This window comes from Tenrec ecaudatus, chromosome 8 (genome assembly GCF_050624435.1).
Source record: "Tenrec ecaudatus isolate mTenEca1 chromosome 8, mTenEca1.hap1, whole genome shotgun sequence".
Taxonomy (NCBI): Eukaryota; Metazoa; Chordata; class Mammalia; order Afrosoricida; family Tenrecidae; genus Tenrec; species Tenrec ecaudatus.
In genome coordinates, this window is record NC_134537.1 from 29690165 (window position 1) to 29700959 (window position 10795).

Consider the following 10795-nt stretch of genomic DNA (forward strand, 5'->3'; position numbering starts at 1 on the left):
ATTTGCAAAGAGAGTAGAAGCAGAGGTAATGATTTCCACATAAATCATGGAACAAAGAGATTTCTGTTTGGGGCTATGTGGAGTCACAGGAACTCATATAAATCTCTGAAAGAAAAATATTGCCAACTACGAATCATAAACCAAGGAAATTATCCTTCAAATACAATGGTGAAATTAGAATTTTCCAAATAAACAGAAATTAAAGGAAGTTATGACCAACAGACCAACCTTATAAGAAATATGAAGGAGAGTTCTTTGGTTAGAAAATCCCCAACAGTAGATAATAATCAGAGATGAACATACATCATAATACTACCCCAAGGCCATCCCAGATATAGAAGTATACAAAGTAAACAACCCCACAGGACCGAATATAGGGAACCAGATATACTAATTTATAACTAAGAAAATCGCAAAGTAAGTAAAAGGAGGGCACAACATATTTAAAGAACATCCAGATGGATAGGAAGCCAAATTAATTTCATAATAGAACAGACTGTTCCATACTTGGGAAGAATTAACAAATTATAGTGTAGCCTCAAAGAATAAACCTCATCACAAAAACTGGAAAATCCTAAAGATTTAGTAAACACTAAAACAAAAAGAAAATGTCAAGAAAGTTCACCAACACAATGAAAGCACAGCCATTCTGCAAGATGAAATTAGCCAATCATCAGTGGAGCAGTATTGTAGGAGACCACTAATTTAAAAAATCAAGAACGCGTTCACACTCAAGGAAGCACTGTTGGATGGTTATCAGGGGTGGGAGAGCGTGAAAGGGGAAGTCCCTGGCTAGAAGGTCTCCAAGGGTTAACTTAGGTCAAGGTGAAGGCAATATACAATTTGTAGATTGGCAAAAAATAATAGAGGCAGGAGAAGACACTGGGAGGTTTGCAACAGTTAAAGGCAACAGGGGCAAATACTGTTAAATACACAATTCTGCAATCGTGGTGATCTACAAGTATATATCTAAATAGGCTCAACAGGTTGGAACGGAGAGTGGGAGTACACCATGAATATAGAGATTTGAAAGAGGCTATTTATATGTGTGTATTGACCTTTGTTGCAAATATATTCATGAATATGGTGGCTCATACCGGGGACAAAGTCATTGAAACATTTTAGTCATGAATAAATGCCTTGATGTAATGAGTTGCTGTGCCTGGGGGCTCAGGATCATAGCCTCAAGTGACACCAAAGTCAACTGGAATAGCATAGTTCACCGTGCCAGTGGTGTGCCTCCTACTTAGTGAGCAGCAACTGGAGTCTTGAAAGCTTATGAGCGATCATCTTACGAACAATCATTAGTCTCCCTCTGTTGAAAGCAAAGAAGAAGAATAAAAACCAAAAGTCACATGGAAACAATTAGCTCAATGGACTCCTGATTCACATAAATATAAGTCTCCAGAATCCTGGGTGCAGGAGACCCTAACTGAGGTGGACTGACACAGGTGCTGCAATAATGATGGTAAGAAAGGCCATCAACAGGCCATTTTTCATCTGCAATGCTGAAGGTCACTGAGTCGAATCGACTCAACAGCACCCAACAACAACAAACCTTCCCTAAAGAATTCCGCACAATTCAATTTTTATCGTCCATTCCCAGACTGATCTGTTGCCCACTTTTCAGAAAATAAATTATCGAGCCTTCCACAACCCCTACAATGACAGACTTTTGTATTATGGTCCATAATCCAGGATAAAATATAGATATTTGTTTTTACAGCTCCCCGTATTGTCCCAGAACCCCCAGGAGATGATATGACCTAAGATTTATAGTATATCAAAATAGTAAATTTGGCATCCTGTTGTTGCTGTTGACAGCCACCCTCAAATTGGGGCTAACTCACAGTGACTATATATAACCGAAGAAAACACTACCTGGATCTGCAGCATCCTCCATAGTATTCCAGGTGAGTGCATTGTTGCAGCTACTGTGCCAATCCATCTCCTCCAGGATCATCCTCTTTTTCACTGCCCTTCTACTGTACTGTGTTTAATGTTCTTTTTGGAGAACTGATCTCTCCTGATAACATGTCCATAGAATCCTTGCTTCTAAGAAACATTTTGACTGTACTTCTAATACAGATTTGCTGTTATTCAGGCAGTCCATGGTACTTTTAAGGGATCCTGAGGGGTGTAGTTGTTATATGTTAGGCTGATAACTGCAAGGTCAGCCATTCGAAACTATCAGCTACTCTTAGGAAGAAGAAGGGGTTTTCTACTCCCATAAAGAATTACAATCTCAGAAACCCATGGGGGTGGAGGGCAGTTCTACCTTGTCCTACAGGGTTGATATGAGTCAGCATCAATAGCAGTGAGAAGAAGAATACATCCACGGCACTTTGAATATTCTTCGCCAGCCCTGTAATTCAAATGCATGATTCTTCTTCAGTCTTCCTCACCCAATGCCCAACTTTCACATGCATATGGGGTGATTGATAATACCACGGCTCAGGTCAGATACACCTTAGACTTCATAGGGACAACCTTTCTTTTCAACACTTTAAAGAGGTCTTGTGCAGCAGATTTTCCCATTGAAATTCATCTTTTTTATTTCTCGACTGTGGCATCCATGAACATTGGTTGTGAATCCGAGCAAAATTAAATCCTTGCCAGTTTTCATCTTTTCACCAATTTTCTCCATGTTATCAACTGGTCTGGTTGAGGATGTTTGTTTTCCTGACACTGGATAGCAATCCCCACTGAAAGCTGCAGTTTGAGCTTCACCAGCAAATATTGCAAGTTGCATTTGCTTTCATCAAGGAAGGTTGTATCATCTGCATATTGCAGGCTGTTAATAAATCTTCCTCCAGTATTGAAGTCACGTTTTCCTTCCTATAATCCATTCTTTTTCTCACCATAAGTATAGGGAAAGGATATAGCCATGGCACATACCAATCCTGATTCTGAAGTAGGCAGCATCCCCTTGTTCTGTTTGGAGGAGAAATAGGCTGCCCATTTCCGAGGGACCAGCCACCAAGCAGCAGAGCATTGACGTCCTGGAGGAATCAAAATCATATTCCTTTCCATTGTTCTTTGAGTTTGAGGAGATAAGGAAGTTCACGGGAGCAAGGTCAGGTTTCGTAAGGAAATTCCCACTGAAGAATGAGCAGGTGCATTTTGCAGGTGCACTTGATAAATAGGTGTAGAGGTGAAGTCTAGCCTGTTGGTCAGGTCACAGTGTGATCATAATTCCTTGTGGTGTGGCCTTTTCATGATGATTCTGAGAACATCCCTGGAGGAGGACCACAGACTTTCTCTGGTTCACCTTCTTGTTGACAAGCCACATGGAGTCATGCTGATCCCTGAGAGAGCCCTGGAGATGCTTCCATGGCCACTGGATCCTCCAGAGTTTGCCCTCACTGGCCTGTGATCTTCCTACATTTTGCATCATTACATGAGTCTGAAGTCAGATTTATGGACTAATATTGGACATATAGGCTATTCTCAGACTTATGGACTTGAAATGGCCTAAGCTGGGATGTTTTCTTGATAAAAAAATTACTCTTTGTTATAAAGCTCTCTCTTGCACATACAAAGGGTAGTACCCCCCCAAAATCAGAATTTTTTTCAAAGCTATGTATTTAACGTTTTTTTAACAAAACAACCTTATCTCATCAAAGCACTTCATACATTTGCCAAAACTGCAATTCCATTCTTGGAAACACTTTTCAAACATTTATGGATGGCTGAAAGCACCATCCTCATTTTATTCTTCACCTCTTCTACATCATCAAGTCACTGTCCTTTCATGTCCCTCTGCATTGGTGGAAAGAAAAAGAAGTCGCATAGAGTGAAATCAGGTGAGTAAGATCTGTGGGGCAAGAGAGACGTGATGTTTTTGCCCCAAACTGGCACACTGAGATGGCCGCATGGGGAGGTGCCTTGTCGTGGTGGGAAAACAAGTCCCCCAGTGGCAATAAATCAGGCCTTTTTTGTCACACAAAGTCTTTTCAGATCCCTTAGACACAAAGTTTGATTAATAGCCTGACCTGATGTAACAAACTCCAAATGAACTACAAGTCGACCATTTTCATTCATTTGGGAAGTTGATGGATGTCCAGAACAAGGTTTGTCATCAATCAACATTTCACCTTTTTTGAAACAAGAAAACCACTAGTAGACTTGAGTTTTTCCCAGAGTGCTGTCCTTGTAAACTGTGTTCAACATCACAACAGTTTCTGCTGCCTTTTTACTAAGCAGAAAACAAAACTTCTCAGCAGCACACTGTTCACTTAAATTGGCCATCACAAAGTAATGAGGTTTGAGTGAAGCTACTTTTATGAAAAAATTCCTGTGTCCGGAGAGAACCATCCCAGGCAATGCCACTGGTGTACTAACTCAGAGGGAGTTGTTTATTGCTCGCTTAGTGGGAAAAATTTACACTACAAAAGCTCAGTTCCGCCCAGCGCAAATCCAGGTTTTGGGGGGGTACCCCTTGTATACGTGTATCCCTGGATTTGTTTCTCTAGTCAACCTGGAGCAACATACAAATGCAGTTTTCAATTTTACAGATTTCCCCCAGATCCTGGATGCTTCCTCCCCCCAACTACCATGATCTGAATTCTACCTTGTAGGACTGGATAGGGCACTGGTTGTACACTGGTGCATATGGGGGTTGGAGGCACAGGGAATCCAGGGTGGATGATACCTTCAGGACCAAGGGTGTGAGGGGCAATGCTGGGAGAGAGGAGGGTGAGTGAGTTGGAAATGGGGAACTGATTACAAGGATCCACATGTGACCTCCTCCCTGGGAGATGGACGGCAGAGAAGGGGGGGAAGGGAGACTCCGGATAGGGCAAGATATGACAAAATAACAAGGTATAAATTACCAAGGGCACATGAGGGAGGGGGGAGCGGGAAGGAAGGGGAAAAAAAAGAGGACCTGATGCAAAGGGCTTAAGTGGAGAGCAAATGCTTTGAGAATGATTGGGGCAGGGAATGTGCGGATGTGCTTTATACAATTGATGTATGTATATGTATGGATTGTGATAAGAGTTGTATGAGCCCCTAATAAAATGTAAAAAAAGAATGTCTTGATAAGTCCTCATGACTATCCTGCGGCTTGAGAATCCCAATAACTAGTTTGTTATAATCTTCCGAGTTTACTTTTCTGCCTTGATTTGGACTGGCCCAGCGGATCACTTCAAAAGGCACTGCTTGGGTGGCCCCTTTCTATTTTGAAGGTACCTCAAAGAGACTAAGACTAAGACAAGTGCATTACTGAGAGTACTTTTCTTCAACTATTGATCATAGAGACATGTCTAAACATGCTTTGTTTGGAGCAACATGTCTGATCTAGAATGTTAGTAGCAGATTTTTACATTTAACTCTCATGTATAGGTATGGCAGAGCCATGGTAGCTTAAATGGAAACAGAAGCACTGCTAATACACTGTAGGGATTACAATGAATGTCGTGGAGTAATTTATATATGAACCTTGATTGTGGAGAATAGTTTATTATGTAAAATTTCATCTACATTGAAATGTTATACACATCCCTAGCATATAACTCAGTCAATCTACTCCAACGTATTTATTCAAGAAAAATAAAAGCATGTGTCCACACAAAGAGTTGTATATGAATGTTTTAAAAAGCTTTCTCTATATTAATGAAAAGTTGGATTCCATCCACATGTCTATCAACCGGAAAATGATAAACAATTTGTGATAAATTCATTACAAAAAAATAACAAAAACCCACTGATGTCAAGTTCATTCCAACTTGTGTAACTTTATGTGACAAAGTAAAACTGCCCATTTGGCTTCCAAAGGGTAATTATGCATGGAGTCAGACTGTCCTATCTTTCACATGCAGAGCTGCGAGTGGGTGAAAACTGCAGGCTTTCTGGTTAGTGCCAAGGGCTTTAACCACTGCATCACCAATAAAACGGTATTCAGCAACAAAAAGAAATAGGTGTTGATGCAACCAGCAGCAAGCACACTTTTCAAAACAATTAGACCGAACAAAAGGAGTCAAACCAAAAAGTACACAGTCCATTCCCATAAAACATTAGAAAATTAGAAGTTCTTGATCAGTAGTGAATTCATCGATAGCGACAGAATGTAAAACAGTAGTTTCCTGAAATTAGTGGTAGAGAGAGGGATATATTACTCACTGGCATGAAAAAATTCTTTAAAATAATGAAAATCTTTGTTACCTTGATTGTGGTGTTGTGTCAGGGATATATACACAGGTTAAATGCATCTACGTTTTCATATTAAACATGTGCAGTTTATTGCACGTCACTTATAGGTCAGTGACATTGCAAATGCCTTTTTAAACTAAAGAAAAGAAGAAAAGAATGAATGGATAATTTTTTAAAACAGAAGTTAGAACGACTTCTAATGGAGAAGGCAATGGGGAGAGAAGTATGTTGGGTATTTGGTGAAAAGCGATCTCAAGAAAAGAATCGGGATATGTTAGGCATGGGGCTTTGAATCCACAGTATTGTATCAGTCCTCTTTTAGGTCCTACATTGATTCAGACTGGCTTTATGGCAGAAAGATTTGAGAAGAGGCTTAAGTAGTGGTTTTAGAGTACAGGCTGGGGTATGACATCCGATCCATGTGCTGAGTACAATAAGAAAGAATATTAAATCATAGACTTAACAGTGGCATCCGTCACATCCTCCGTCTCCAAGCAGGATTTATGTCAAGGGCATTGGAAAAGAGATTGGCTCTATAATCTATTTCTCTAAACAGTGCTTGTAAAATTGGGAAATGTCTAGTAAACGCAGATAGGAAGCTCAGATTCATCCTTAACTGCTTTGTCTCTCTCTTCCCTTGTAGCATCCATGGAAGAGAATCTTCCAGTTTTCTCAAAATGCATCCTGTTACTGACGGTAATGAACAGCATACAGCTACAGTGATTCAGGGTTCATCTCAGTATTCCCACCCAGACATTCTCCTCCAGAACTCTTAGTCAGCAAACGAACCTCACCATTTCACCCAATGTGGGGTTCCTGTCAGTCTCATGAGTTGGCCAACAATTTCTCAGAGTATTACAACAATCTAAGGGTACCAACTCGTCTCTGCTTCTACTTCTGTGTGCGTGTGTGTGATACCAACAGTTTAACTCACTGTAAAAATATTATGTACACACAGGTTAATGAAAAGGAAAAAATACAGCTCCTGGGAAGATAGTAAACAAAACAAAGACAGCTGCTATTATAGACATGGACAAATGCACATAAATCAGGTAGGGATTAAATATGTGACCTTCAACCACAGCCACAAAGTAAACATAGTTTTAAGACGTCTTTTACAGTGGCCATCACTTGTATGAAACTATAGAATTATAAAGAATGTGCCACATAAATGTTACTTCAGGGCTTTATAACAAAGCCATTTTTTATTGGCTGTAACTATATGTGGGAAGAAGAGAACTGTTTATTGTATGTAGTAGTCCTGTTTTGGGGGACACGATTAAACCGTGAAGGTATAGGTATTTCTAACACATAGGGGAGGTAGAGTTTTAAGTAGAAATTTTAGAAATGCTACCTATACTATGATATTTATTAGACAGTTTAGACGTCTTCCTCAACTCCTTTCTAATAGTCAATAAACTACATCACAAGAAGCTATAGAATTATGTTTGTAACACTTTATGTAGTCAAGTTACAAAAGGAACTAAAGGAAGTGACCCAAGGTAGATTTAAAGTTTCTTCTATCCACTCATGTTGGGCACCTTACCTTTCTTACTAAGTATGGTTGTTTGTTTGTTTTTCATGGGGTATTTTGTAATTCTTCTCGAGGGTGGATATCAGGAGCACGTAGAAGTGGGCAGGCTACATGCAGATTCCCTAGTGCGGGTGAAACATGACTGGGCCAAACCACGGGCAGTCCAAGAGCCACCGGGAGCAGAGCAGTTTGGGTAACAAGACAGGTGAAAAAACAAGCTAAGACTTTTATCGAAATATTCGGAAGGAGGCTCTCTCCACATCACAACCCATCCAGAAACATCAGACAAATAAAAGGTAGTAGCCTGTTTAAAGGAAGGAAAATGTAACACATTTTAAAAGCACGTCCATGCAAAATTAACAATTTCTCCAATCTGCCACATTTTCTAATGATGTAGCCCTACTGTAGTTATGGGCTTTGGGTCTCCACTCTGCACTCCCTCTCATTTACAATGATATGATTTTTTAATTCTTTTATACTCGATACCTGGTCCCTTCGACACCTCATGATCACACAGGCTGGTGTGCTTCTTTGCTTATGCATCCATTTGTCTTCAGCAATCATATCATGGAGGTGAGCACACAATTATATGATTTTTTTGTTCTTTGATGCCTGATACCTGATCCCTTCAACAGCTCGTGATCACACAGGCTGGTGTGCTTCTTCCATGTGGGCTTTGTTGCTTCTGAGTTAGATGGCTGCTTGTTTATCTTAAAGTCTTTAAGACCCCAGATGTTATATCTTTTGATAGCCAGGCACCATCAGCTTTCTTCACCACATTTGCTTATGCACCCATTGTCTTTGGTGATCCTATGGGGGAAGGTGGGCACACAATGACATGATTTTTTGTTCTTTGATGCCTGATACCTGGTCCCTTCTCCTGAGGCCACCATGACCGTCACACTGGTATTGGAAACTTGAGCTGTTTAAATATCAAATTTTTTTCTTCAAATGGAATCTTCTTGACTCTGCAAGGATGGTGTGGTAGACACATTCTATTTAATCATACGACTGTCCCTGACTTCTTCCTCAGAAGTTTTCTCAGCACTTGTTGGCTCTGTCGTCATCTCCTCTTGTTCTTTTTCACAATGTTTAGACTCCCCATCTCTACCATGCTTGGCTTCTGTGTTCTGTTTTCGGGGCTCTAGGTGCACCCCTTGGTCTTCAGTTTCACCTTCCTGGTATGGCTCCTTGGTTTCACAGGGATCTTCACTATTTTCTCCTTTAACTTTTTCTTGACTCTTCATAGTTTGAATATCTGCAATTACATGTTGCATCTCTTCAAGAGGCCGAGCCCCTGCCAGGATGACCTTCTCGTATATAGCAATAATGTTTTCAATTGGACTTTTGATTGGTTCCAGACGTGCAAGGTGCACCCAATACTTAACAAGCTTTGTGGCATCTGGAATATTTTTAATCAGGTCATTGAGTGTGACCAATATTTCGTCTTTGGGCCATCCCTCACTAGCCAGGTTCAGGCATTCAGAAACGTCTTGTTTCCTTTCTCATTGAGTGGTCTTTGCTCGTCTTCTTTGGCCACGGTCATCTACAAGGACCCCCCAGTTTGTCCATTCTACCCCTCAGGTTCAGGCTGGGTCACTACCGAGCTCGGAGGCCTCTTCAGCACCCTTCCTTTGTCAGCTTTCCACTCAGTCTGACAGGTTCTCCTCTGGCCTGCAGTTTCTGTGGACTGAGCTGGTTTACAATGGAGACTGGCCTTTGCTACGATAGTATGTCTTCGCTGGTCAGTAGCTTTTGACTTTTCCATCAATTTGACCTTGGAAGAGGAGGCAGGCCTGGCTACGATGTCACATGCTGTGTTTCTTGAGGGTGCCTCGTTTCTTTGCCTGTTCTGAGAAGTACTGGTTTTGACACTAGACAGATGGGGTTTCACTTGAACTAATTCTTTACTCCCAAGGCCCTTCCAAATGGTAACATTGGTGAGGTTCTACTGATGCCTTGCTTCCCCTTGCCCTGAGTATTATTGTGGTGGCTTCTGATAGGAGGTCATGGAAGCTGTCTGCTCTGAGAGGCTGTGCACCCCAGTGGCAGTCACCTTTGAGGCCTTATCAGTTTTCGCTGTCCCCCTGCTGATGTTCACAGGTGGGGGCCTGGTGGCATTAGGGAGAGTTGTTGACGGTTTCTTGTTTGCTGCAGCACTTGCGTCATTGACTTGGAGAAGTTTTCTGAATGAATTCATCTTAGACGTGGCAACTTGGCCATGGTAAGACCCAAGCACAGGTTTCCTGGGCACGTTTGCTTCTTGCTTCAGCTTATGTGTAGGGATTTGTTTCTTCTTCTTTTCTTTTTTAGGTGAAACGTCTCGCTAAATGTCATAAAGTGATTTGGACATCATCTTTCACTGATAACAACAGAAGAGATTGATTATCCTGGGTGTCCATTTCTAACCTGGCATTGGTGACTTCATCAGACGGTTTTGAAGAATTATAATTGTTTTCCATTGTGACATTCTTTTCGCTCCACATAGGTCTATTGCCATTGTGTTTAATGGCCATTTTGTCTTAAGATGCTGGGTTCTCTATCTCTGTAGTAACTGCAGGTGCCGGGGAACAGCCTGGACGCTCATCGCAAGACTAGGAAAGATGGACAGACCCGGCGTCTCCTGCCCCAGGTTCTTGTGGAAAAGTCAGCAGTCACACTGAGTGTTTCTACTTCTTTCAAACCTGTTTTGCATCTGGGGCTTTGTCTACTCGTTCTTGCTCAATTTTCTCTTTATATCGTGTAGGCATTATTACCAATACATTTATTAACGACTGTAAATCCATCTTGACATCTACTGCTTGGATGACCTGAACCAATGTGCACCCCGTCTAATACAATCATCTAAATCCATGAAATTTACGGGGTCTGTTCTCAAACGGTCTTCTCAAGGTATCTCTCTCTTGTCCAAATTCATTGCTACTTCTCTAGACTAGACTGCCCTGCTAACTAAAAAGTTGACCTAGAATCAATTGGAAGTGGGATCTAAATTGGAAAGTTATACTTACTCTAGGAGGCAAGTGATTTTTTGGTGTGGCCTAGATATCTGAGAAAGAAGCTTATGCCATCCTTAAGTACAGGACATTATCAGGAAAGAGACCGGAACAT

The 10795-nt window shown here is 41.1% G+C and overlaps 1 pseudogene; it reads right to left on the reverse strand.

Moving 5' to 3' along the window:
- Window positions 1-8585: 8585 nt before the first annotated feature.
- LOC142454690 (cytoskeleton-associated protein 2 pseudogene) lies at window positions 8586-10203 on the reverse strand (annotated as a pseudogene).
- Between the last annotated feature and the right edge of the window lie 592 nt (window positions 10204-10795).